General features: G+C 47.6%; 2 pseudogenes; one reads left to right on the top strand and one right to left on the bottom strand.

Moving 5' to 3' along the window:
* Positions 1 to 1489: 1489 nt before the first annotated feature.
* On the bottom strand, positions 1490 to 1617 carry LOC136601134 (U2 spliceosomal RNA; annotated as a pseudogene).
* Positions 1618 to 8606: 6989 nt separating this feature from the next.
* LOC136601101 (U2 spliceosomal RNA) lies at positions 8607 to 8734 on the top strand (annotated as a pseudogene).
* The last annotated feature ends 17950 nt before the right edge of the window (positions 8735 to 26684 follow it).

The following is a 26684-nucleotide window of genomic DNA, read 5'->3' as shown; positions in this document are numbered from 1 at the left end:
TGGCAGACACGCATAAATTGATGTTGTAAAGGGTCTTGAACCCATAGTTATATTTCTCCTTTACGGAGCCTAAAGTGGATGGTTTAAAATGCCACCCCTACCTAAGGTTCATTCATCCAGTGCAGATAGGCGCTGGATGAACAATATTTTGATTTTGTTAACTGTTAATGATGTTTTTTTTCCTTATGTCAAATATAGTTATAAAAGGTTCAGTAGGAGGCCACTTCCCTACCCCCCCCCACCATACTTAATATGAAAAAACACAACGACTCCCCAGCATATAAACCACCTACCAGTTATGCCCATTAGCATCACATCCCTAAATGTAAAAGGCCTGAACAGCCCCTATAAACGTAGCATGCTTTGGAGACAGGCTCTTAAGTCCCACTCAGACATCTTCCTCGCCCAAGAGACACACTTCCTGAGAGATAAACACCCCCCCTGCAACCACCCTAAATTTCCAAACATTTTCCTGGCATCAAATGAAGGGAAAAAAAAGAAAGGCGTAATGATAGCCATTAGCCGGAACGTTACATTTTCCCAAAAAAACGTATACGTGGACCCAGGCGGGCGATTTCTAATATTAGTCTGCGTAATTAACGCCACCACCTACACTCTAGTAAATGTCTACTTCCCATTTAAAAGGCAGGCCAAATTCTTCAAACATGTTCTTTCCGAAGTGGCTAAAATTCGAGAGGGGAATTTGGTGATCGGAGGAGATCTAAACTCAGTGGTGGACCCTACCTTGGACTCCACCGCGAGCGGCAGGGGCATGTCACCCATTGTCCCAATCATACACTCAGAAGAATTATACGACGTGTGGAGGTGCATGCATGGATCGTAGAGGGACTACACGTTTCTCTCCGCGCCACATGCATCTTATTCTAGGATAGATATGTTCCTGCTGCCGCGGGCAGGCCTCGAGGGGGTTTTACAGGCGGATATTGGAACAATATCATGGTCTGACCACGCTCCCATATCCTTAACGCTCCAAGAGAGCCCATTTCAATAAATGGCGGCATGGTTGCGTGTTTTTTTGCGCTTGCAAATGTGCTTGATTCGTGCTAACAAAAGTACAGTAAGGGCCGCTTCACACAAACATATTTGTTTCAATGGATGCCTTCAGAATTCTCTTTACTCACACATTTCGCATGCGTGCAAAACCTCACCATGCTCTATTTTTGTGCACATTTGCGCACCAAGGGTCCCTGTACAAGTCTATGGGAAGTGTGCACGTAACCGATTCCTATCTCCAAAAAAAGTTATAATAAACAGCGATAAAGTCTTATAAACTCCAAAATGGTACAAATAAAAACTACAGGACATCACGCAAAAACACGAGCCGTCGCACAAGTATCATGCGATACTTCCGCCATGTATCACGTGGACATGAGGCCTAAATCTAAGTGCTTGGTTGTTAGCAGCCGCAGCTGCGCTGCACCTCTTGCTCATCAGTTTTTTTTCCTGCTTTTGGAAACTGCTGTAGGAAAGGGGGTGCACCAGTACTGGAGGTACTGCAATACCAGGTCAATGTGCGGAGTGGACAGAGCAAGCACTTTTTCCAGCTCCCTGTTCTAAATATCCATTTAATATATGATCCCCAGATAGGGGACGTATCAGATGCAACACGCTCAGCCAGCACTCCGGGCACACCCACAATGCACTGAGGGAGCCGGAAGACCTTTGCATAGCCCCGCCCAACGCCTTCTCAACCAGGGTGAGCCGTCCCCGCGGGAGACCCGCGCCTGAATGGAGCATGTCCGGATTTTTTCCTGCACGCGGGACCCGCGCCTGCAGGGAAAAATGACATCCGCAGGTATTTTACTACCTGCAGGTGTCTAATGCATCCATATCCATTGCATAGCGCCGATCGCAATGTCGGGGGTGGGGGGGTCCGAACAGCCCGGGATGACAGCTCCATGCTGCGGACACCGACAGCATGGAGCTGTCACGTCCAGAGCCCGAGGGGCTTTATTCTCTGCAGGACACATGTTTTTACTTCCTCAGAGAATAAAGCCCACTTCGGGAGGACGTAAAAACACTATGGCCCGGGGCGTGGCTTAGCAAGCAAGGAGAGAGGTCGCACGCTGTTTTGCTCCTCCACAGAATCTCCCTTTTCAGCCCTTTTCTGGGTCAAATCAGTGACCCAAACAGAGGCAGACAAGAGCACAGCACCTGGGGACCCACCAGAACCCACAACCGGCCCGGACAAGGCTCACCTGGTGATCTCCAGCCGCCAAAAAGAAGCCGAAGAGCCGCGGCCCTGCACAGCGGCCCGCGCCCTAACCCGACAAGTACCGCGCTCAGAAACACCCGGCGAGGACCGCTCACGGAGCCCCAAGCAGAGGACTATGGCACAAGGTAACCCCTGCCGACTTGGAGGGGAGGCTCTGTCACCCTCAGTGCCCGCGCTCTCACCGCAGCGCCTTGCAAATACACAGCCGCGGCTCCCTCCCTCTGAATATACCGCCGTGGCCACCAACCTGCAACTCGGCGGCACATACAATCATCAGGGTGATCCCCCGCTGGACTAATCCCCACGCTGGTGGTTTTCCCCCTCCTGCTCCCCAGAGCCGACAATCAGCACGGGCGGGCACACCGGAAGATCTGCACCTAGTCTCTAGCTCCCTGTGAGGCAGCGGCCATCTCGCCCCCCCTCCCCCCTGAGTCGAGCAGGCTGCTTGGCATACTAGCCAGACCAGAGCAGAAAAGTAAAAAAGAGAGGATACTGTGATCCTCCCAGCACATCAACACCAGGAAAAGTTTAAAGCAGTACTCACTATTTCTGACGTGCAGCGGGGGAACGGAGGTCCTCTCCCCGGAGCTCTCAGACCGACAGCAGGCTCCATTAAAGTGTAGTGCAATTCAAATATCAATGCACCACAGCACCATCTAGTGGCCAAAACAGAGATAACCAGGACCTGAACCTCTTCTCATCCCTTTCTCAAAGCACTAAACAAAGCCAATCCTTGCCCATTAGAAAGAGCAACGAGGCCCCTAAGGCCTCCTTCCCACGAGCGTGACGGGCTCCGCCGCGTAATATTACGCAGTGAAGCCCGTCACGGCGCCCCCCAGAGACCCCATACTTACCAGCGGAAGATCGCGTGAAGACACTTCCCTGCACACCGCCGTCGCGTCATGTGACACGCCCACCGCGTCACATGACGCGGCCGGCCGTGTCACGTGACGCGCCGGCCGCGTCATATGACGCGCGGCGGTAGGCGGGGAAGCGTTTTTTCACGCTATCTTCCGCTGGTTGCAGCGGGAGATAGCGTGAACGGAAGCCGTCAGCGCGTACACCCGCAGCAAATAGAACATGCTGCGGGTGACAACGGGAGATTTCACGGTGCGTAATTCCGCGGTGGAATTACGCATCGTGTGCATTGTGCTATTAGGTTCAATAGAACCTAATAGCATGGGGCAACGCAGCGGATTTTTGCCGCGGATTTACGCGGCGTAAATCCGTTCGTGGGAAGGAGGCCTAAGGCCTCATGTCCACGGGGAAAATAAGAATTAAAATCCGCAGCGGATTTTAACTCTTCTCCCGCGCGCGGATCCGCACCCCATAGGGATGCATTGACCACCCGCGGGTAGATAAATACCCGCGGATCGTCAATAAAAGTGATTTTAAAAAAAATGGAGCATGAAAAAAATCTGGACCATGCTCCATTTTCATGCGGGTCTCCCGCGGGGACGGCTCCCGCGGGCTTCTATTGAAGCCTATGGAAGCCACCCGGATCCGCGGGACACAAAAATCATATTTTACTTACACGCTCCGGTTCTTCTCTTCGGCGCCGCGCCATCTTCTCTCAGTCGCGGCCGGATCATTTTGCTTCAGCCCGGCGCATGCGCGAGGCACGTCACCGACGTCATCATGCACATCCGCCGAGCCGAAGAATGAAGATCCGGCCGCGACGAGAGAAGATGACGCCGCCGCGAAGAGAAGAAACGGAGCGGATGGGAGGTGAGTTTATTCTCATTTATTCCCATTTTCAGCGCTCATGTCCGCGGGGCAGGAGGGACCCGCTGCAGATTCTACATGGAGAATCTGCAGCGGATCTGATTTTCCCCGTGGACATGAGGCCTAAGTGTGTTGAGAAGAGGGACCCACAGTTAAAGGGGTTGTCCCGAGGCAGCAAGTGGGTCTATACACTTCTGCATGGCCATAATAATGCACTTTGTAATGTACATTGTGCATTAATTATGAGCCTTACAGAAGTTATAAAAAGTTTTATACTTACCTGCTCCGTTGCTGGCGTCCTCGTCTCCATGGTGCCGACTAATTTTCGCCCTCCGATGGCCAAATTAGCCGCGCTTGCGCAGTCCGGGTCTTCTCCTCTTCTCTATGGGGCTCCGTGTAGCTCCGTGTAGCTCCGCCCCGTCACGTGCCGATTCCAGCCAATCAGGAGGCTGGAATCGGCAATGGACCGCACAGAAGCCCTGCGGTCCATGAAGACAGAGGATCCCGGCGGCCATCTTCAGCAGGTGAGTATGAAGACGCCGGACCGCCGGGATTCAGGTAAGCGCTGTGCGGGTGGTTTTTTTAACCCCTGCATCGGGTTGTCTCGCGCCGAACGGGGGGGGGGGTTTAAAAAAAAAAAAAACCCGTTTCGGCGCGGGACATCTCCTTTAACTACAAGGAGAATACCTCCCCACCTTACTGCCAAGTGATCTGTGGAGGAATATCTGCATAGCCAGACTGCTATATAGAAACTGTCAGCAACCCACAAAGACAGACCCTGTGCCAAAGGGTACTGACAGAAAAACACTATATAGCCTCCTCTGCATTACAAAATAGCCTGGAAGCAAGTCCCAGCCCCCGCAACACCCAAGGAAGCAATACATCGCGCGCCTCGCAGGCGCAAATATCAAATTCCCGGTGCGACCCAGCGGACTCCTCAATCCCAAACACTTTCTTCTCAGCAAATACTGATAGTTCTAAAAAAAGAAAGGACTCTTATCAGGCAAAGCCACACTTAACAAATCTTCAAAACTCTACAGGAGCGCTACCTAAGGCACTCAAGATGGAATAGCAGGACTCTATGTTCTAACTCCACCCGCCACATGAGGCTCCTCAGCAACACATAACAGGACCACTCAACATCAATGAGCTTCTAAAGGAACTTTTAACAAACAACTACGCCTTCCAACGCCTCCATAAAGAATACGCCACCCAGTAGACCACTATACAACAAATAGCGACCAATCCACAGCGCATATCCAAGAATTAACTATTCAGGATGGTTAAGCGACGTATTAAAGCAACGGCCCCCAGGAGACTCTCAGAGTACTTCCCGCCTGGCACACAGAGCAACAAAAACAAACCCGCCACATCTCATTCAAACATCCCCGTAACCGAAGAAATACCCAACACCCACAGCCCTGCGGCTCTGTCTCCATACTCCTCCACAGGATCTCTCCCGCCTACCCCAGCCAATCCCAACACCTCCCCTGGAAGCGAAGGGAAAAGGAATGTTCAGGACCCCCTACCAGCCTCCCCCTCCCCAAAAGGACCGGCGGCAAAAAAGAGCCAAAATAACAATCCACAAGAAACTCCCCCGCAGACAGATCCTATCAACAATCTCCAAGCTTATCCCGACTCTGAAAGCCCCTTAACTATAAACGCTCTGAAGACTATGCTAATCTCGCTGCAAAAGGACATTTCTAAAGATATACAGAGCCTCTCTGGTCAATTACAATCTAACATCGACCACCTAGCTACCAGAACTGACCACCTTGAACGGAAAATGGGAGAATTTACCAAAGCCCACAACGAGTTGGTAGATGCGCATGGCAGTATGGAAGAAGTCGCATATTTGAGAGAGAAGGTCATAGTTCTATCTTTGGGCGGGGCCTTGCATCACCCATTGTTTTAATGGGGCTGGCGGCAGCATCGCACCGCGTGCTAGGTGCGGACAGCCGCAGCGGGAGGGAGGGGAGGCAGTTTTATTACAAAAATGACTCACATCCACAGAAAAATCGTACGTTAGCGAGCGCGAAAACGGGCCGCGATTCACGGCCTGGTATCGCACTCGCTGTGTGACATTAGCCTTACTGCCAGATCTTCTTTGGATTACAGCGGATCGCTGGGGGTTCATATTTTGGAGACGTACAAATTTTACATTGATTTTTAACATTTTGAGGAACACTTTCTTTTCCTGCACCAAGCCAAGATTGCAAAGTCTCATGGGTATAAACTACACCCCTTAATGTATTCACTGAGGGGGTCAGGAGGATTTTTACCCCACAGTTTTTGTCAAGAATTAATGCAATTTGGAGGGGAAGAAATTAAATTTCATATTTTTGCAAATATGTCATTTTAATTTTAATGATGGGCTTTTTTTCTATATTGCACATGAAGATGAGGATTGGCACCCCAAAATGGAGACCCCCCCGTATGTCCCGTGTTCAGAGATATACCCATTGTGGCCCTAATCTTGTGTCCGTATGCACAATGGGGCCCAAACCGAAAGGAGCAGCCGGTGGCTTCGTGAACAGTTATTTTGCATGAAAGTGTGTTAGGTCCCATTGCTCACTTGTGGAGCCCTTGAGCGCTTTGGAGAACCCCCACAAATGACCCTGTTTAAAAAACTAGACCCCTTAAATATTTTCTCGGTCAAGTATTAACGGGAGAGAATACTGCTGGTGAAAACGAAACCACAGAAATCTTAGGCTTAGTTTTGTCCCAATATACGGCCGTGACCATCACCAGCGATGCTTTTTTTTAGAGGATTAAATCGCATCGCTGCCGCGCACATTAAAAACCGCATGTTTTTGTTTAACGCGCAAGTCGGTAGGACTTTCCAATGTTAACATTGCAGCGCATATTTGTCGCCTTGTGATGCGATAAAACGCAGCCTCCATAGGATTACATGGGAGATTTTAAAAAACGCACTGCGCAGAAGGACACAGCAGGCTGCGATTTTCTCTCTCAACATCACATCAGTGAAAACCTTGCTGAAGGGAAGGGAACCGTCGGGAATCATTGGCTGCGAAATCTATATAAGCAAAAGGACTCACTTAATGCGCTCCGTCCAACCGTATCAAAGTATTGAATTCTTACTTGAAGCGGGGTGCCTGGACTCCTGGCACCCCGATATCCAAAGGAAACAGGGAAATTCCAACGAGGCAGGAGTATTCTTCATAAAACAATTTATTGCATACAGAAACAGGTGGGTATCGCAACGCGTTTCGGCTTTTGACAAGCCTTTTTCAAGCATAGGGAGCAGTTATCAAGTGCTTCTTATTTATAGCAAACAAACACTAAAGGAAAAGGAAAGGGAGGAGCTTAGATGTGAACAATCACTATTTGCAATCTCTAAATAATTCTGTACATAGTGTCCTATCCTCATTTATACTATGTCCAGACCCGTGGTACAGCAATGGGCACGAAGTGTGCCCCCTGTTTTGCCAACCTTTACATGGGGGCATTTGAGGAGACTATTACAAACCCCTGCATACGTTTCTATAGACGCTTCATTGATGATATCATCATGATATGGGATGGGACAATCGATGAAGCAAACAATTTTGTTTCCAAATTAAATTCCAACAATTGGAACCTTAAATTCACAGGAACCCTTAGTCCTACTGAAGTCACATTCTTAGACTTAGATATCAGTATCAAGGGAGGTAAAATTGAGACCCAGACACACTTTAAAGAAGTAGATGCTAACAGCCTGTTGGATTTCCGGAGTAATCACCATAAAGCATGGAAAACTAACGCCCCCTATGGACAACTTAAGAGGATCAGAAGAAACTGTACCTCTAATGGAAACTTTGAAAAACAAGCCAAAATCTTGTGTGATAGGTTTCGAGAAAAGAAATACCCGATGACCCTTATAAACGATTCCTATAGGAAGGCTAGAGACGAGGAAAGAATAGTGGGAAAACAAAACAAAACATCATTTCAATCAGCAGAAAAGGGAGTGCTACGCTTCATCACAAAATACAATAATAAACATAAAGAATTGAAACAAATTTTTGGCGGCTGGAGATCACCAGGTGAGCCTTGTCCGGGCCGGTTGTGGGTTCTGGTGGGTCCCCAGGTGCTGTGCTCTTGTCTGCCTCTGTTTGGGTCACTGATTTGACCCAGAAAAGGGCTGAAAAGGGAGATTCTGTGGAGGAGCAAAACAGCGTGCGACCTCTCTCCTTGCTTGCTAAGCCACGCCCCGGGCCATAGTGTTTTTACGTCCTCCCGAAGTGGGCTTTATTCTCTGAGGAAGTAAAAACATGTGTCCTGCAGAGAATAAAGCCCCTCGGGCTCTGGACGTGACAGCTCCATGCTGTCGGTGTCCGCAGCATGGAGCTGTCATCCCGGGCTGTTCGGACCCCCCCACCCCCGACATTGCGATCGGCGCTATGCAATGGATATGGATGCATTAGACACCTGCAGGTAGTAAAATACCTGCGGATGTCATTTTTCCCTGCAGGCGCGGGTCCCGCGTGCAGGAAAAAATCCGGACATGCTCCATTCAGGCGCGGGTCTCCCGCGGGGACGGCTCACCCTGGTTGAGAAGGCGTTGGGCGGGGCTATGCAAAGGTCTTCCGGCTCCCTCAGTGCATTGTGGGTGTGCCCGGAGTGCTGGCTGAGCGTGTTGCATCTGATACGTCCCCTATCTGGGGATCATATATTAAATGGATTTTTAGAACAGGGAGCTGGAAAAAGTGCTTGCTCTGTCCACTCCGCACATTGACCTGGTATTGCAGTACCTCCAGTACTGGTGCACCCCCTTTCCTACAGCAGTTTCCAAAAGCAGGAAAAAAAACTGATGAGCAAGAGGTGCAGCGCAGCTGCGGCTGCTAACAACCAAGCACTTAGATTTAGGCCTCATGTCCACGTGATACATGGCGGAAGTATCGCATGATACTTGTGCGACGGCTCGTGTTTTTGCGTGATGTCCTGTAGTTTTTATTTGTACCATTTTGGAGTTTATAAGACTTTATCGCTGTTTATTATAACTTTTTTTGGAGATAGGAATCGGTTACGTGCACACTTCCCATAGACTTGTACAGGGACCCTTGGTGCGCAAATGTGCACAAAAATAGAGCATGGTGAGGTTTTGCACGCATGCGAAATGTGTGAGTAAAGAGAATTCTGAAGGCATCCATTGAAACAAATATGTTTGTGTGAAGCGGCCCTTACTGTACTTTTGTTAGCACGAATCAAGCACATTTGCAAGCGCAAAAAAACACGCAACCATGCCGCCATTTATTGAAATGGGCAATTAGTGTAATTAGAATAATACATGTTCTGCCCCTGCAGAAATGCACGAGAAAATAAAGGGGACTGCTTTTTTTTTTTTAACAAAATGCGCATACACTTATGTGAAGGAACTCGCTGCAATCAGCGGGTTCTACTGACGTGTATTTAGCATGTATATTTTTCATGCATAATATGCTGCGCAAATACATCTGTGTGAATCTGGCCGAAGAGCCCACGGTGGTATGCGTAAAACGCTGCGTCTCTGCGGTGAGAACACAGTCGTGGACATGAGCCCTAAGGCTGGAGCTCTATGGAGTCTTTCGCCATGACATGGGTCATGTGACCTGCCCGGCGCTGCTGCAGCTTCCTCCCAGTATATATGTATATATATATACACTGGGAGCTGTCCAAATCCGCAGCTATGGTTGTGGTTTACACAGAAAGACGACAAGGAGAATAATGCTGATAATAATAGAAATTCTGTATGTCTGTTTTCAGCCTTACAAAACTATAACTATAGAAGTTTAAATTTATACGTAAAGCTAGATATTTTTAGAAATATCTATATTGATATATAACTATCTATTTTTATAGCTAGATATATATCTATGCAGTAAGATACATTAGATCGATGGTGACACACGCACCCGAAACAAGGACCACAGGTTGTAAGCAGCCATTTTTCCGTCAGTCTCCACTGGAGTCTCTCCCAGGCCCAAACTGAACCTACCTACCTGAATTGTAAGTACCTACCTTCTTGTTCTCTATGAAAGAACTGAGCGTACCTTTTAAAAAAATGGCGGCGGCAGCAGCAACCAATCAGATTTTGTATAGTTTATGTATAGTTACCTGCCATGCTGTCCATTGGTTTCTACAGTAACATTGCAGCGCCCTCTGTTGGTTTTACAGAAACGTGTTGCACCACCTATTGGATTTACCCAAACTTACAGCACCATAGAGATTAGCGGGTCACCTCCCAGTTCTCCATCTTTTTGCCCTATTTTTCTCTAGGGTGGTTTCAAACCGGCGGGTAAAATCGCGCCATTTTTAACCGATGCGTTGGTTATTGAAAAAAAAAAAAAGCAGATTTCACAGCCAATGATTCCCGACGGTTCCCTTCCCTTCAGCAAGGTTTTCACTGATGTGATGTTGAGAGAGAAAATCGCAGCCTGCTGTGTCCTTCTGCGCAGTGCGTTTTTTAAAATCTCCCATGTAATCCTATGGAGGCTGCGTTTTATCGCATCACAAGGCGACAAATATGCGCTGCAATGTTAACATTGGAAAGTCCTACCGACTTGCGCGTTAAACAAAAACATGTGGTTTTTAATGTGCGCGGCAGCGATGCGATTTAATCCTCTAAAAAAAAGCATCGCTGGTGATGGTCACGGCCGTATATTGGGACAAAACTAAGCCTAAGATTTCTGTGGTTTCGTTTTCACCAGCAGTATTCTCTTCCGTTAATACTTGACCGAGAAAATATAGGACCTCCCCTATGAATACTATGTGCGTGAAAGATCAGGCGGCCGCCATATTCCCACCATTTATTTTGTTTCTTACAGTTGCTCCTACAGCGGTGTGTGTGTGTTTGTTTATGTATGTGTATATATTTTACACACATACACACATCGCAATGCATTGTTCTTACAAGGCGCACTGCACTGCCAGACACACTCGCATATTTGCCATGCGAGATATTGGTTTGAGTTTCTCGGGCTGATATAGTGCTAATGAGCGGACTAACGAGGAAATGCTCATTTGTTGGCTGATGGCGTCCTTTACATGGGCTAAACATGAACGGCTCCTTGTCGTCTCTCCGTGTAAACCACAACCATAGCTGCGGATTTGGACAGCTCCCAGTGTGTGTATATATATATGTGTATATATATATATATATATATATATATATACTGGGAGGAAGCTGCAGCAGCGCCGGGCAGCGCTCCTAGGTGATGTGTGTGTATATATATAGGCCTTAGGTTATGGCTGTGATGATAGGATTTCCTCCTGTCAAAGTTGCATCGCACACCGCACAAAAATCACGCTTTCATGCGATGCAACAGAGAGGAAGGCTCCATAGGATAACATGGGCCACGAAACCTCACGAGTCGCGGGCATATCGGGATGTCGCACCCTCCAAAACATGTGAATTGCCCCATTGGAAAGCATAGGCCGAACAAACACGTGATTTGTCGCAGTGTGACTTTGTCGCTCATGTAAACGCGGCCTGAGTATTAGGGGACTCCCTAATATATACGAGCCTCCTAACATTTAGGCCATGTTTGTAGCTTGCTGGACCACGTGGTGCTAATAATCTCCGCTGTCGGTGTCCTGCGGCAGATTTGTACGTATTGCTGCGAACGTGTCGGACGCTCCTCGACTTCACAGCAGGTTTGCTGTTTCTGTGTTCATTGTGTGAAAATCCTGCTTAAGACGTGTTCTGCCTCCGAACGCCAACCGTAAATGCGCCAATATTCAGATGGAACATAAACGGTTGTATTCCCACGTTTGAGCGTTTCACTATTACCCGACTCCAGTTTACCATATGGTGCAGCCAACATGTCTGTTCATCATATGGCAGAAGGACGGCGTAATACTTAATTTCTCCTGCGGGGGCGTTGCAGGGGAATTGAACACTTCGGCCTTTTTCACGCGGCAGAGCAAATATTGCACGTATATGAACCGCGGCTCGTTCTATCTTTGGGCGGGGCCTTGCATCACCCATTGTTTTAATGGGGCTGGCGGCAGCATCGCACCGCGTGCTAGGAGCGGACAGCCGCAGCGGGAGGGAGGGGAGGCAGTTTTATTACAAAAATGACTCACATCCACAGAAAAATCGTACGTTAGCGAGCGCGAAAACGGGCCGCGATTCACGGCCTGGTATCGCACTCACTGTGTGACATTAGCCTTACTGCCAGATCTTCCTTGGATTACAGCGGATCGCTGGGGGTTCAGCTAACCTAATGCCAACACAATGGATCTCCCAGCTTTCCTAGAACCCTCTAGAGCAGTGCTCCCCACCTCCGCCCCTCAGCGCCCCCAACAGGTCATGTACAGGATCTCGTATAGTAAGAACACCTGTGGCAATGTCTGAGGTACCGATGATAATTACATCACCTGTACAACACTGAGGAAGTCCTGAAAACATGACCTGTGGGGTCCCGAGGACTGGAGGTGGGAGTCACTGCCCTACAGTGATATGACAAAAGGAGGCTGACTGGCCATTCAGGGACTAGGAAAGCTGGGTGACAGAACTGTTGGTAACCTGATGACCATCATGGAGCCCCCTACCGCTGACACGAACAGAGCCTCGCTCGGTAGTCGTCACACCACTTGCCTCGGCTCCTGAAAACAAAGTGGTGTAGACATGTAATGATGTTGTGCAGAAGACTAGGAAAGCTGGAGGCAAGTTGTGGTGGTGGCCATATTCAGTTCACTAAGATACAAAAATATCGTGAGTTCAGAACTGCTGCGTCCTCCCCAGAGCTGCCGCTCACTAGCCCCGCCCCCGCTCACTGATTGGATGGTGCGTCTGGAGTGTATTGGCTGCTGGGAGATCCTACCACCAGCCAATACATTCTAGCCAGCAGATCAGTGAAGTGGCTAGAGTGGAGCTACTGAAGAGAGGAGCCGCTCCAATCTAGTCTTGTGGAGCTAGTGAGCGCTATATTACCTTCAGAGAGGAAGGATGGGTGGGGGGCCGCTGGATCCTGATGGGTGGGGGGCCGCTGGATCCTGATGGGTGGGGGGCCGCTGGATCCTGATGGGTGGGGCGCTGTTGGATCCTGATGGGTGGGGGGGCTGGTGGATCCTGATGGGTGGGTGGGGGGGGGGGGTTGTTGGATCCTGACAGTCATCAAAGGGATGACAACCAGCTAGAACTAGGAGTAATAGATGCAATATAGACCATCCACCATAACACTGATACATATGGTTGGTGAGGAGACAAACTGTTATAGGCGTGCCGCGTGCGTGCGCCGGGCACATCTGCCGGGCCGAAGAAAGAAGATCGGGCCGCAAAGAAGAGAAGATCTGCCCGGTCCGCTACGGGTAAGTTATTCTTATTTTAGGTCTCCCGCGGATCCGGACGGCTTCCATAGGCTTCAATAGAAGCCTGCGGGAGACCCGCACCTAAATGGAGCATGTCCATTTTTTTTTTCATGCTCCACATTTTTCTTAATTCACTTTTATTGACCATCCGCGGGTATTTATCTACCTGCGGGTGGTCAATGCATCCCTATGGGGTGCGGATCCGCGTGCGGGTGATCCGCTGCGGATTTTAATTCTTCTTTTCCCCGTGGACATGAGGCCTAAAGGCTCTGCATATCCAAGTGATTCTGATATTGTTTTTTTGCCACATGTTGTACTTCATTTAGGTGGTGAAAATAGTCTGAGAAAATTAGTGTATATTTATTAAAAGCGTCAAAATTGAGAAAAAATTTATAAAAATGTAATTTATTTTCAGCCACAATATCTCAAATATGTGCAAACATACTGTACAAATCTTTGATAAGATATATATTTCCATCTGTTTACTTTATTCTGGACGCACATTAGAAAAACAGGAGACGTACAAATTTTACATTGATTTTTAACATTTTGAGGAACACTTTTTTTTCCTGCACCAAGCCAAGATTGCAAAGTCTCATGGGTGTCCAAATGATAGATCCCCCCACAAATGACCCCATTTTATAAACTACACCCCTTAATGTATTCACTGAGGGGGTCAGGAGGATTTTTACCCCACAGGTTTTGTCAAGAATTAATGCAATTTGGAGGGGAAGAAATTAAATTTCATATTTTTGCAAATATGTCATTTTAATTTTAATGATGGGCTTTTTTTCTATATTGCACATGAAGATGAGGATTGGCACCCCAAAATGGAGACCCCCCGTATGTCCCGTGTTCAGAGATATACCCATTGTGGCCCTAATCTTGTGTCCGTATGCACAATGGGGCCCAAACCGAAAGGAGCAGCCGGTGGCTTTGTGAACAGTTATTTTGCATGAAAGTGTTTTAGGTCCTATTGCTCACTTGTGGAGCCCTTGAGCACTTGGGAGAACCCCCACAAATGACCCTGTTTAAAAAACTAGACCCCTTAACGAATTCCTCTAGGGCTGTGCTGCGTATTTTGACCCACAGTATTTGAATGAATCTGAGCAAAGCAGAAGGAAAAAAGTTAAAGTTGTACTACCTCTAGCTTGGATACAAAATGTGAAACAGATCCTGTTGTATCGCCTCTAGCTTGGATACAAGACGTGATATGGGTGGGCAAGCTGCCACTTGGGATGCATTATGCATTGACACTTGGGGGTCAGGATAACAGCATGCTGACAATAGAGGGCAATGTATAGCTTTATGTCTTTGGTGATGTTAAATTCATTCTCTGTGGCTGATTTTACACAAGTGAGCACTATATCAGCCCGAGAAACTCAAACCTATATCTCGCATGGCAAATATGCGAGTGTGTCTGCCAGTGCAGTGCGCCTTGTAAGAACAATGCATTGCGATGTGTGTATGTGTCTAAAATATATACACATACATACACACATACATATACAAACACACACACACCGCTGTAGGAGCAACTGTAAGAAACAAAATAAATGGTGGGAATATGGCGGCCGCCTGATCTTTCACGCACATAGTATTCATAGGGGAGGTCCTATATTTTCTCGGTCAAGTATTAACGGGAGAGAATACTGCTGGTGAAAACGAAACCACAGAAAGCTTAGGCTTAGTTTTGTCCCAATATACGGCCGTGACAATCACCAGCGATGCTTTTTTTTTTTAGAGGATTAAATCGCATCGCTGCCGCGCACATTAAAAACCACATGTTTTTGTTTAACGCGCAAGTCGGTAGGACTTTCCAGTGTTAACATTGCAGCGCATATTTGTCGCCTTGTGATGCGATAAAACGCAGCCTCCATAGGATTACATGGGAGATTTTAAAAAACGCACTGCGCAGAAGGACACAGCAGGCTGCGATTTTCTCTCTCAACATCACATCAGTGAAAACCTTGCTGAAGGGAAGGGAACCGTCGGGAATCATTGGCTGCGAAATCTGCTTTTTTTTTTTTCAATAACCAACGCATCGGTTAAAAATGGCGCGATTTTACCCGCCGGTTTGAAACCACCCTAGAGAAAAATAGGGCAAAAAGATGGAGAACTGGGAGGTGACCCGCTAATCTCTATGGTGCTGTAAGTTTGGGTAAATCCAATAGGTGGTGCAACACTTTTCTGTAAAACCAACAGAGGGCGCTGCAATGTTACTGTAGAAACCAATGGACAGCATGGCAGGTAGCTATACATAAACTATACAAAATCTGATTGGTTGCTGCTGCCGCCGCCATTTTTTTAAAAGGTACGCTCAGTTCTTTCATAGAGAACAAGAAGGTAGGTACTTACAATTCAGGTAGGTAGGTTCAGTTTGGGCCTGGGAGAGACTCCAGTGGAGACTGACGGAAAAATGGCTGCTTACAACCTGTGGTCCTTGTTTCGGGTGCGTGTGTCACCATCGATCTAATGTATCTTACTGCATAGATATATATCTAGCTATAAAAATAGATAGTTATATATCAATATAGATATTTCTAAAAATATCTAGCTTTACGTATAAATTTAAACTTCTATAGTTATAGTTTTGTAAGGCTGAAAACAGACATACAGAATTTGTATTATTATCAGCATTATTCTTATAATTGCCATTGATGTTATTCCAGGGTCAGGTAATACACTGCATGAGGCTTTGACCAATTTTTACTATTTTAGGTAAAAAGCTGCATTGACTGCACTTCTGCATTTAGTGCGATATGGTAGGACTGCAAGCAAAGCCTGAGACAAGATCTTGGTGCGCCCCATGACAATACATATCAGGTAGGTATCCTGCCCTAGAGGTATGAAGGCACCATACAGCAGCACTCATCTGTAATCCAACCTGCAGGGACATTGTGTGCTGCTGTAATGCCCCAAAGTTACTGTAAGATTCTATTGCTTTACTGGTTTTTGCTTTTTTTGGTGTTTTTTATCTTTCATCCCAGTGCTACAAAGACCGAGGACAGAAAGCTCTGGCACTGAAATACTGTGATGAGGCTTCAGCCATGCCACCTGTTACTAAAGAGGTGAGGACTGTCAGTAGTAACGTGGTAACACAATTCAACTGTTATTTCAGCCATTGATTTACTGACCTACTCCACTGCTTACTGTATTGATTCTCTAGAATAGAGCCTCCATAGCCGCCTGTTCCCCATCTTCTATACTAGAAGCTAGAAGTGGTACAACGCAGTACTAGAGTCCCCTTCCCTGTCCTTATCTTATCTTTTATCCAAGCTACAAGGCGTACAACAGGGTACTAGAGCCTCCATTCCCATCTGTATAACCTCTTGTATCCAAGCTAGAAGTGGTACAACAGGATACCAGAGCCTCCTTGCCCACGTTTCATGTTTTGTCACCAGCTGCTTCCTTTGGGTAAGTGAGAATAGTGAGAATTTTGGCCCATGTGAAAGGGGAATTACTGTATGCTAAACTGTTCACTTCATTTTCATTACCTTCTATGACATTTATGGAAATGACACGGCACAGATTATTGTTAGGGGTTCCATCACACTCCCCTTCTGTAGCCGCACCGCCTCCACGCTCCCCTCATGTAAGCCCACTTTCCTAGTGTAACCGTATTGTCACCACACCCCCCTTAGGTAACCATACCGTCTTCACACTCCCCGCATGTAACCATACCACGGTTCGAAAAGTGTCATAATAGAGCCTTAAAGGGGTTCTGTCATTAAAAACAAAAAAATATACTGTATACTTACCTATTGCTCCCCAGGGAGCCTGCTTACCTCTTCTTCTTATCCCAAATCTTCTCCTGGAGCCGCTTGTCACTTCGGTCACGTGACCTCCAGCAACCCGATTTTCCTCCATCCGGTCAAAAAGTGTACATTGCGCTACCTTCCGCTTCCTTCACTAGTGACGTATGCGTACATTGCCTTGTCAGGAAGCGCGGAATGAAAGCAGCCGTGCGAGACAATGGCGCGACTGCGCACGTGCGAACCCGGCACACGACTGCGCATGCAGCTATCCTGGAGATAGCTATAGTCTATGGAATATACACGGGCTTTAGCCTTGGCAGTCGTCGTCTTTAAAATCTATGTATAGCTACCTCCCATGCTGTCCATTGGTTTCTACAGTAACATTGCAGCGCCCTCTATTGGTTTTACAGAAACGTGCTGCACCTATGCTCCCTTTAATAAATGATCCCCAAATAGGGGACGTATCAGATGCAACACGCTCAGGCAGCACTCCGGGCGCACCCACAATGCTCTGAGGGAGCTGGAAGACCTTTGCATAGCCCCACCCAACGCTTTATCAACCGCGCCCTCCCCCCTCCCCCTCACATCCTCCTCAGTCCTTCCTCTTGCACCGTGCTCACGCATCCTAGGCTTGCAGAGCCTGCAGGACTCGTCACCTCCCTACGCAGGATGGTTAAGCAGACGATGACACTAGAAGCAAGCACTAGTTTGCCTCTGAAGGTGCGTCCGTCGGTCGTTTTGAGAGATCTCTTTTGGTGGACGCATTTCGAGTGGGGACGGACGGAAACTTTTTCCCAAAAAAAGGAAAATTGGCTTCGAGCCCATAGGGCTTTATTGGCTTCCCCTGGGCTGGCATTAGTAGACCCTAGTAAGAATAACTATAGATCAGCATGGTCATCTGAAGAAGTTAAAATGTACAGCAGGCCTTTTTTTTTTCCCGCCATACATAAATAAATTCATCCATCCATCCATAACTATAGATTATATAGAGAAATAAATCTTGCTATTTGTATAGCGATAGATAGATAGATAGATAGATAGATAGATAGATAGATAGATAGATAGATAGATAGATAGATAGATAGATAGAGTGAGTAGATTATAGACATACATTATATCCAGATGATAGATTTTAGATTATTTATATCTGTGTAGATTTTATCATCTATATTAATTATATAATAGATCTATGGATTATCTATCTATCAATCAATAGATCTATTATATAATCAACATACATTATAGAATCTACATATATACATAATACAGCTTTATGTGTTTGTGTATGTATGTAGATATATAAATATATATATATATATATATATATATCATCTAAAATCTATCTTTAATCTATATGCACAAGATCTATAATTCAGATATAATCTATATCTATAATCTACATAATTAATAAATAGATAGATTCATTCAGTCATACTCATTCATTCATACATACATACATACATACACACTGTATGCAAATGAGCCAGGTGTCTGGCAGGCTGGTGTCACTGCATTGTGATGTCATCAATTTAGAAGTATAAATACCGGACTTGGCAGCCATGTTAGTCAGTCTCCGCTGCAGCTCGTGGACTGGAGGTGGGGGATCCCCTATCTCCTCCGAGAAGCCACAGAACTGGACCCTTTTTATTTTTAGCAGAGTGCATTTTTAATGCAGCACACAAGGGGGAGACAGCGGCCTACCAAAATCTACTGGGTCATATGACGTGGCTGGCGGTGGGCGGGGAAGCGGTTTTTACTCTATCTTCCGCTGTGCTACAGCGGAAGATAGCGTGACGCACTGCTTCCATTGACTAGAATGGAGGCCGGCCGCGCGTACACCCGCGGCAAATAAAGCATACCGCGGGTGAGGTCAGGTGATTTCACGGTGCGGAATTCCACGATGGAATTCCGCACCGTGAGCATTGAGCTATTGGGTTCAATAGAACCTAATAGCTGCGGGCAACGCAGCAGATTTACGCAGCATAAATCCCTCCGTGGGAATGAGCCCTAACTTTAGCCAGCAGAAGGCGCCATAGTATAAGGCAGAAAAAGAAAAGCCCCATGGCAACCCAAATCCAAAATTGGATTGCAGAGGGTTAAAGAGGCCCTGTCCTTTTTAGAACGACGGGGGTAAAATCATACGTCCTGATCAGCCCCGCCCCTGACACGTTGGCGCTTTGCGATAAATAAGTGGGTTTTGTGTTGCAGTTTGGGTACCCAGTCTCTAAAAGGTTCGCCATCACTGATATAGAGGAAGCCCCGACATGTTGGATACACATGGGAGTGCAGCGCCAAAAACGCATGGAACCGTAGTAACAGTGTGAAAATGGCCTTATAAAGATATATGTTTACATTTAGGCTGGATTCCGATGAGCTTACGCATATTTGCACAGACAAAGAAATAACACGCAACGATTATCTCAGCTAGTGAAATAGACAATTAGTATAATATGCGTTCTTTCCCTATGAGAATGTGCGAGAAAATATAGTATGCTGCGTATTTTTTTGTGCGATCGAAATGCACATGGAAAATACGCGCCTGTGAACAAACCCATTGAAATCAATCATTTCTATTTTCTGTGACTTTCGTAGGTGCAACTGCCCCAGAACAAATGGAATCCTGTCCCCTTCACCAGCAGTTTACACTCCGTGCCAGTGCGCGGAAGTTTGGAAATTGCTACGAGATGACAGGCGCCGCCCGATCTTCACCACCTAAATCAAGTACAACATGTGGCAAAAAAACAATATCAGAATCACTTGGATATGCAGAGCCTTTAGGCCTCATGTCCACGGGGAAAAGAAGAATTAAAATCCGCAGCGGATCACCCGCACGCGGATCCGCACCCCATAGGGATGCAATGACCACCCGCGGATAGATAAATACCTGCGGATGGTCAATAAAAGTGAATTAATAAAAATGTGGACATGCTCCATTTAGGTGCGGGTCTCCCGCGGGGACGGCTCCCGCAGGCTTCTATTGAAGCCTATAGAAGCCGTCCGGATCCGCGGGAGACCTAAAATAAGAATAACTTACCCGTAGCGGACCGGGCAGATCTTCTTTCTTCGGCCCGGCGGATGTGCCCGGCGCACGCGCGCGGCACGCCTATAGCAGTTTGTCTCCTCACCAACCATATGTATCAGTGTTATGGTGGATGGTCTATATTGCATCTATTACTCCTAGTTCTAGCTGGTTGTCATCCCTTTGATGACTGTCAGGATCCAGCAGCCCCCCACCCATCCTTCCCCTCTGAAGGTAATATGGAGCTCACTAGCTCCACAAGACTAGATTGGAGCGGCTCCTCTCTTCAGTAGCTCCACTCTAGCGACTTCACTGATCTGCTGGCTAGAATGTATTGGCTGGTGGTAGGATCTCCCAGCAGCCACTACACTCCAGACGCACCATCCAATCAGTGAGCGCGGGGCGGGGCTAGTGGGCGGCAGCGCTGGGGAGGACGCAGCAGTTCTGAACTTCATGTCTTTTGGGGTGGGTGCGGTGGCCTTCAGTTCCTGCAGGCAGAGCTGCACATCCAGCAGGTGAGGCCATCATATCTCTAGTGGGCATTAGTGTTTACAGCTGCTTTAACCAGGGCATTGTGGGTAATGGGCGGGGCCATAGTCTCCGCTGGGGCATTGTGGGTAATGGGGGGGGCTCTCTAGTCTTCGCTGGGACTAGTGGGGTCATAAATAAAGAGAGGTTTATGCGCACAACAGAACCATCTGCACAGCGCAGGCCGAGTCTTCATGCATGGCTGCTGCCGCACAGGAGGCTGGAGGGGCGGGTGAATAACAGCACCTAGCGGACATGGCGCGGCCCCAACTGCACCGCTCTGCGCCATCTGCGTGCAGCACGGGGACTTCTTACAGATGCGACACCATTGTACCCTTTACATTCCACGGTCAGCATAGATTGCTGTCAGTCCCAACCAGCTCCCACTGTGAACCCTTTACATTCCACGGTCAGCATAGATTGCTGTCAGCCCCAGCCAGCTCCCTCTGTGAACCCTTTACATGTCACGGTCAGCATAGATTGCTGTCAGCCCAAGCCAGCTCCCTCTGTAAACCTTTTACATGCCACGGTCAGCATAGATTGCTGTCAGCCCCAGCCAGCTCCCTCTGTAAACCCTTTACATGCCGTGGTCAGCATTTATTGCTTTCAATCCCAGCCAGCTCCCACTGTGAACCCTTTACATGCCGCGGTCAGCCAAGATGGCTGTCAGTCCCAGCCAGCTCCCTCTGCGAACCCTTTACATGCCGCGGTCAGCATAGATTGCTGTCAGCCCCAGCCAGCTCCCTCTGTAAACCCTTTACATGTCGCGATCAGCGTAGATGGCTGTCAGTCCCAGCCAGCTCCCTCTGTAAACCTTTTACATGCCCAGTCAGCATAGATTGCTGTCAGCCCCAGCCAGCTTCCTCTGTGAACCCTTTACATGCCGCGGTAAGCATAGATTGCTGTCAGTCCCAGCCAGCTTCCTCTGTGAACCCTTTACATGCCACGGTCAGCATAGATTGCTGTCAGTCCCAACCAGCTCCCTCTATAAACCCTTTACATGCCACGGTCAGCATAGATTGCTGTGAGCCCCAGCCAGCTCCCACTGTGAACCCTTTACATGCCACGGTCAGCATAGATTGCTGTCAGTCCCAGCTAGCTCCCATTGTGAAGCCTTTACATGTCACGGTCAGCATAGATTGCTGTCAGCCCCAGCCAGCTCCCTCTTTGACCACTTTACATGCCGTGGTCAGCATAGATTGCAGTCAGTCCCAGCCAGCTCCCTCTGTGAACCCTTTACATGCCACGATCAGCATAGATTGCTGTCAGTCCCAGCCAGCTCCCACTGTGGGATAGTACAATCTCAGATTCTGCTCCCACGAGTTTACAGCAAGTACCAGCCACCCAGGACATAAGTTATCTCTTAAGGGGTTAAACCCTTAATGCCACCGGATGTACGTCTGTCCTGGCTGTGTGGTACTTGCCACAACAGGACACAAACGTACATCATGTGGATGGCGTGGGATCAGAAGCTGAGCTCACACCATCCGATAGCGGGCTTCCCACTGCTACAGCAGGGTACCTAAGGATAGCGATCCCTACTATTAAACTCCTACATTCTGTTGAGATGGCAGCAAGTAGAGGATTCCCTGAGGGAGCATGCTCCCTATGTTATGTCGTCTGGCCCTTGTAATCGTGGCGGGCCGATTGGTTGCCATGACAACAGGTGTCCCTGCTTGCCATTACCTATGATCACTACTGTAACTGATGAGGCATTGCGGTACAGAAGCCTCTTGTATAATCATGGCTGTTGTGGCCCCTATAGAGAGAGATATAGATATTCAACTTTTCTGTGCATTTTCCTCTATTTCATATGGGGGGGGGGTGAAGACCCCCATATTTGGTATCACCATATCCGTAATGGCCTGTACAATACACTGAATACACTATCAAACACAGAAAAACTGGAGAAAGACAAACCTCTAATAAATGGAGGCAAAATACTAAGTGATCAAAAGTATGGACCCAAAATGGGGCAAAAAGCTCGTCATGTAGAAAGCAAGGCCTCACATACCTCTGACCGGGAAAGATGCAGAAGTTATGGGATGCTGAATGCGGGGATGGGAAAAGAACTTCCAAAACCAAGTGTTGTGTTTGATATGGAGATAATCTGCCCCCCGCAGGACACAATGTATCCGGGCATTAATGCTGGAATACATCACAGGCGTCGAGAGATGGGAAAATAAGAACTACACTTCACCAGGCCTCATATGGCCATGTCCTCAAGGGGCTTCCAAGAAATACATTGACCCCTGGGGAAGGGGGGGACAAACACAGGGCAGTCAGAATATGACAGTCATGGGACCAGCCCTCCGGAACAGGACCAATGCTCTCTACAGGTGCCAGGAGCAGAAGAATGATGATGTCATCATCCGGCTCCACTACATACACCGCGTCGGCCGACACTCCACCCCTCCCACAACAGGCGTCCGGCAGTGTGAAGGGACCACACAGGCGCCAGGAGCAGGATGATGATGTCATCATCCAACTCCGCGCCGGCCGACCCTCCACCCCTCCCACAACAGTTGTCTGGTAGTGTGAGGAGACCACACGGGTGCCAGGAGCAGAAGAATGATGATGTCATCAACCAGCTCCGCGCTGTACACTGCATTGGCCAACCCTCCACCCCCTCCCACAACAGGCAGTGCGGCAAGGGAGTAACGCACTCCATGCACAGTCTTTATATGGTGGGGGCCTCTGAGTTCCCTCACCGCAGGGGCCGGTTTGCAATTGTGACACCTGACGGTACACCTATGCTTTTCCTAAAGGCACACAATCTGCTGGTCAGTACGATTAAGGGCGCCCACCCACTGGCGATTTTTTTCCCTGCGAAATTCGCAGCATTTTGTTCTCTGCAGGGGTCTACGGGACTTGTAATGTTAAAATTGCGATCGCGCAAAATCGCGATAAATTGCGATTTTGCGCGATCGCGATTTTAACATTACAAGTCCCATAGACCACTGCAGAGAAAAAAATGCTGCGAATTTCGCAGGGGGGAAAAAAAATAAAAAAATAAAAATCGCCAGTGCGTCGGCGCCCTAAGGGTTAATACATTTGTGGCATTTATGCGCATCGTTTACTTAGACTAGTAACGTCCCCGCGCTCTCGTGGAAGGTTGTACATACACTGGAACTATAAGATTTGGGCTCTCCCATTCCCCGACCATAGATGCAAAAACTTCAGACGAGACACCCAATGAGTATTCCGGAAATTTCTCCCCCCACCCCCGAAACAAATACCAATCATCATCTTCCGCCAGGAGCTGTCATGTCCACAGCCCCCAGGGCTTTAATCCTCAGAGTGAGCATGTTTTTACGGCCCTAGGGATCAAAAACACTATAGGGCGGTCAATAAGGGGTTAAGGAGCAAACAGACTTTGTCTCTAAGGCCTCTCTATTTTAGTTTGTTTCAGCCCTTTTTAACGCCCCTCATCACCTATTGTAATGATGGAGTGCGTTACACAACGCTGTTGAGCACGTTTGAAAATGGCGTTCGAAAACACTTTAAAATGCAGCATTTTACCAGACGCCTGTGTGAAAGCAGCCTTAGGGCTCATGTCCACGGGCGTATACGTAACACACTGTGGGTCTCCTGCGGTGTTTTACAAATTGCAACCAATACTCTCTGCCGGCAGATAGACGGCAGAGGCCGCGTATGTGGTAAGTATAGCACTGTGCATGCCCACTAATTTCACATCACGGACATGCGCAGTTTGATTTTTTTTTTTAATTCCCGCTCTGTTCAGAGCAGGAGAGTGTATCGAAACACTGCCCTCTTGCAATTTGGAATTTCTGCGGTTTTGTTTTTACCACTTCTTTTCCCGCCCGTTATTTGTGCGCTCGGGAAAAGATAATACCTGCCCTATCATGTAGTGACAGTACCTGCAGGGAAGATCGGGCGGCGCCGTAGCAATTTCCAAACTTCCGCGCACTGGCACGGAGTGTAAACTGCTGGTGAAGGGGACAGGATTCCATTTGTTCTGGGGCAGTTGCACCTATGAAAGTCACAGAAAATAGAAATGATTGATTTCAATGGGTTTGTTCACAGGCGCGTATTTTCCATGTGCATTTCGATCTCACAAAAAAATACGCAGCATACTATATTTTCTCGTACATTCTCATAGGGAAAGAACGCATATTATACTAATTGTCTATTTCACTAGCTGAGATAATCGTTGCGTGTTATTTCTTTGTCTGTGCAAATATGCGTAAGCTCATCGGAATCCAGCCTAAATGTAAACATATATCTTTATAAGGCCATTTTCACACTGTTTTTCCTCTTACTACGGTTCCATGCGTTTTTGGCGCTGCACTCCCATGTGTATCCAACATGTCGGGGCTTCCTCTATATCAGTGATGGCGAACCTTTTAGAGACTGGGTACCCAAACTGCAACACAAAACCCACTTATTTATCGCAAAGCGCCAACGTGTCAGGGGCGGGGCTGATCAGGACGTATGATTTTACCCCCGTCGTTCTAAAAAGGACAGGGCCTCTTTAACCCTCTGCAATCCAATTTTGGATTTGGGTTGCCATGGGGCTTTTCTTTTTCTGCCTTATACTATGGCGCCTTCTGCTGGCTAAAGTTAGGGCTCATTCCCACGGAGGGATTTATGCTGCGTAAATCTGCTGCGTTGCCCGCAGCTATTAGGTTCTATTGAACCCAATAGCTCAATGCTCACGGTGCGGAATTCCACCGTGAAATCACCTGACCTCACCCGCGGTATGCTTTATTTGCCGCGGGTGTACGCGCGGCCGGCCTCCATTCTAGTCAATGGAAGCAGTGCGTCACGCTATCTTCCGCTGTAGCACAGCGGAAGATAGAGTAAAAACCGCTTCCCCGCCCACCGCCAGCCACGTCATATGACCCAGTAGATTTTGGTAGGCCGCTGTCTCCCCCTTGTGTGCTGCATTAAAAATGCACTCTGCTAAAAATAAAAAGGGTCCAGTTCTGTGGCTTCTCGGAGGAGATAGGGGATCCCCCACCTCCAGTCCACGAGCTGCAGCGGAGACTGACTAACATGGCTGCCAAGTCCGGTATTTATACTTCTACATTGATGACCTCACAATGCAGTGACATCAGCCTGCCAGACACCTGGCTCATTTGCATACAGTGTGTATGTATGTATGTATGTATGAATGAATGAGTATGACTGAATGAATCTATCTATTTATTAATTATGTAGATTATAGATATAGATTATATCTGAATTATAGATCTTGTGCATATAGATTAAAGATAGATTTTAGATGATATATATATATATATATATATATATATTTATATATCTACATACATACACAAACACATAAAGCTGTATTATGTATATATGTAGATTCTATAATGTATGTTGATTATATAATAGATCTATTGATTGATAGATAGATAATCCATAGATCTATTATATAATTAATATAGATGATAAAATCTACACAGATATAAATAATCTAAAATCTATCATCTGGATATAATGTATGTCTATAATCTACTCACTCTATCTATCTATCTATCTATCTATCGCTATACAAATAGCAAGATTTATTTCTCTATATAATCTATAGTTATGGATGGATGGATGAATTTATTTATGTACTAGCGTACCCGTCGCGCGTTGCTGCGAAGACAGACATACATACATACATTCGTTTTTATATATCTAGATGACGGCAGCAGCGACCACTGAGGTTTTGTAGGCCGCTGCTTCCCCCTTGCAGGCTGAATAAAATAGCCGTTGTGTGAGAATCGCTGGGGGGTGGGAGACATTCTAACTGCTGGGAGAATCGCTGGCGGGGGAGCGGAGGCATGACTGCTGGGAGAATCGTTGGGGGGAGGGGGGACATGGTGACTGCCAAGAAAATCTCTGTGGGGGAAGGGGGGCATGATGACTGCCAGGAGAACCGCTGGGGGGGAGCCATTATGTCTGCTGGGGGAACCGCTTGGGGGGAGGGGGGAATTATTATTGCTGGCGGACAGCTGGGGGTGGCATTGTGACTGCTGGTGGACCACTGGGGGGGGTATTATGACTGCTGGGGGAACCGCTGGGGGGGGGGGGAGCGGGCATTATTACTGCTGGGGGACCGCTGGGGTATGTCACTCTTATTACTAATGGGGGGAGTGTCACTATTATT

Source organism: Eleutherodactylus coqui, unplaced genomic scaffold (assembly GCF_035609145.1).
Source record: "Eleutherodactylus coqui strain aEleCoq1 unplaced genomic scaffold, aEleCoq1.hap1 HAP1_SCAFFOLD_30, whole genome shotgun sequence".
Lineage (NCBI taxonomy): Eukaryota > Metazoa > Chordata > Amphibia > Anura > Eleutherodactylidae > Eleutherodactylus > Eleutherodactylus coqui.
Note: the sequence above shows the minus strand (reverse complement) of the source record. Positions and strands in the feature narration are given on the sequence as shown.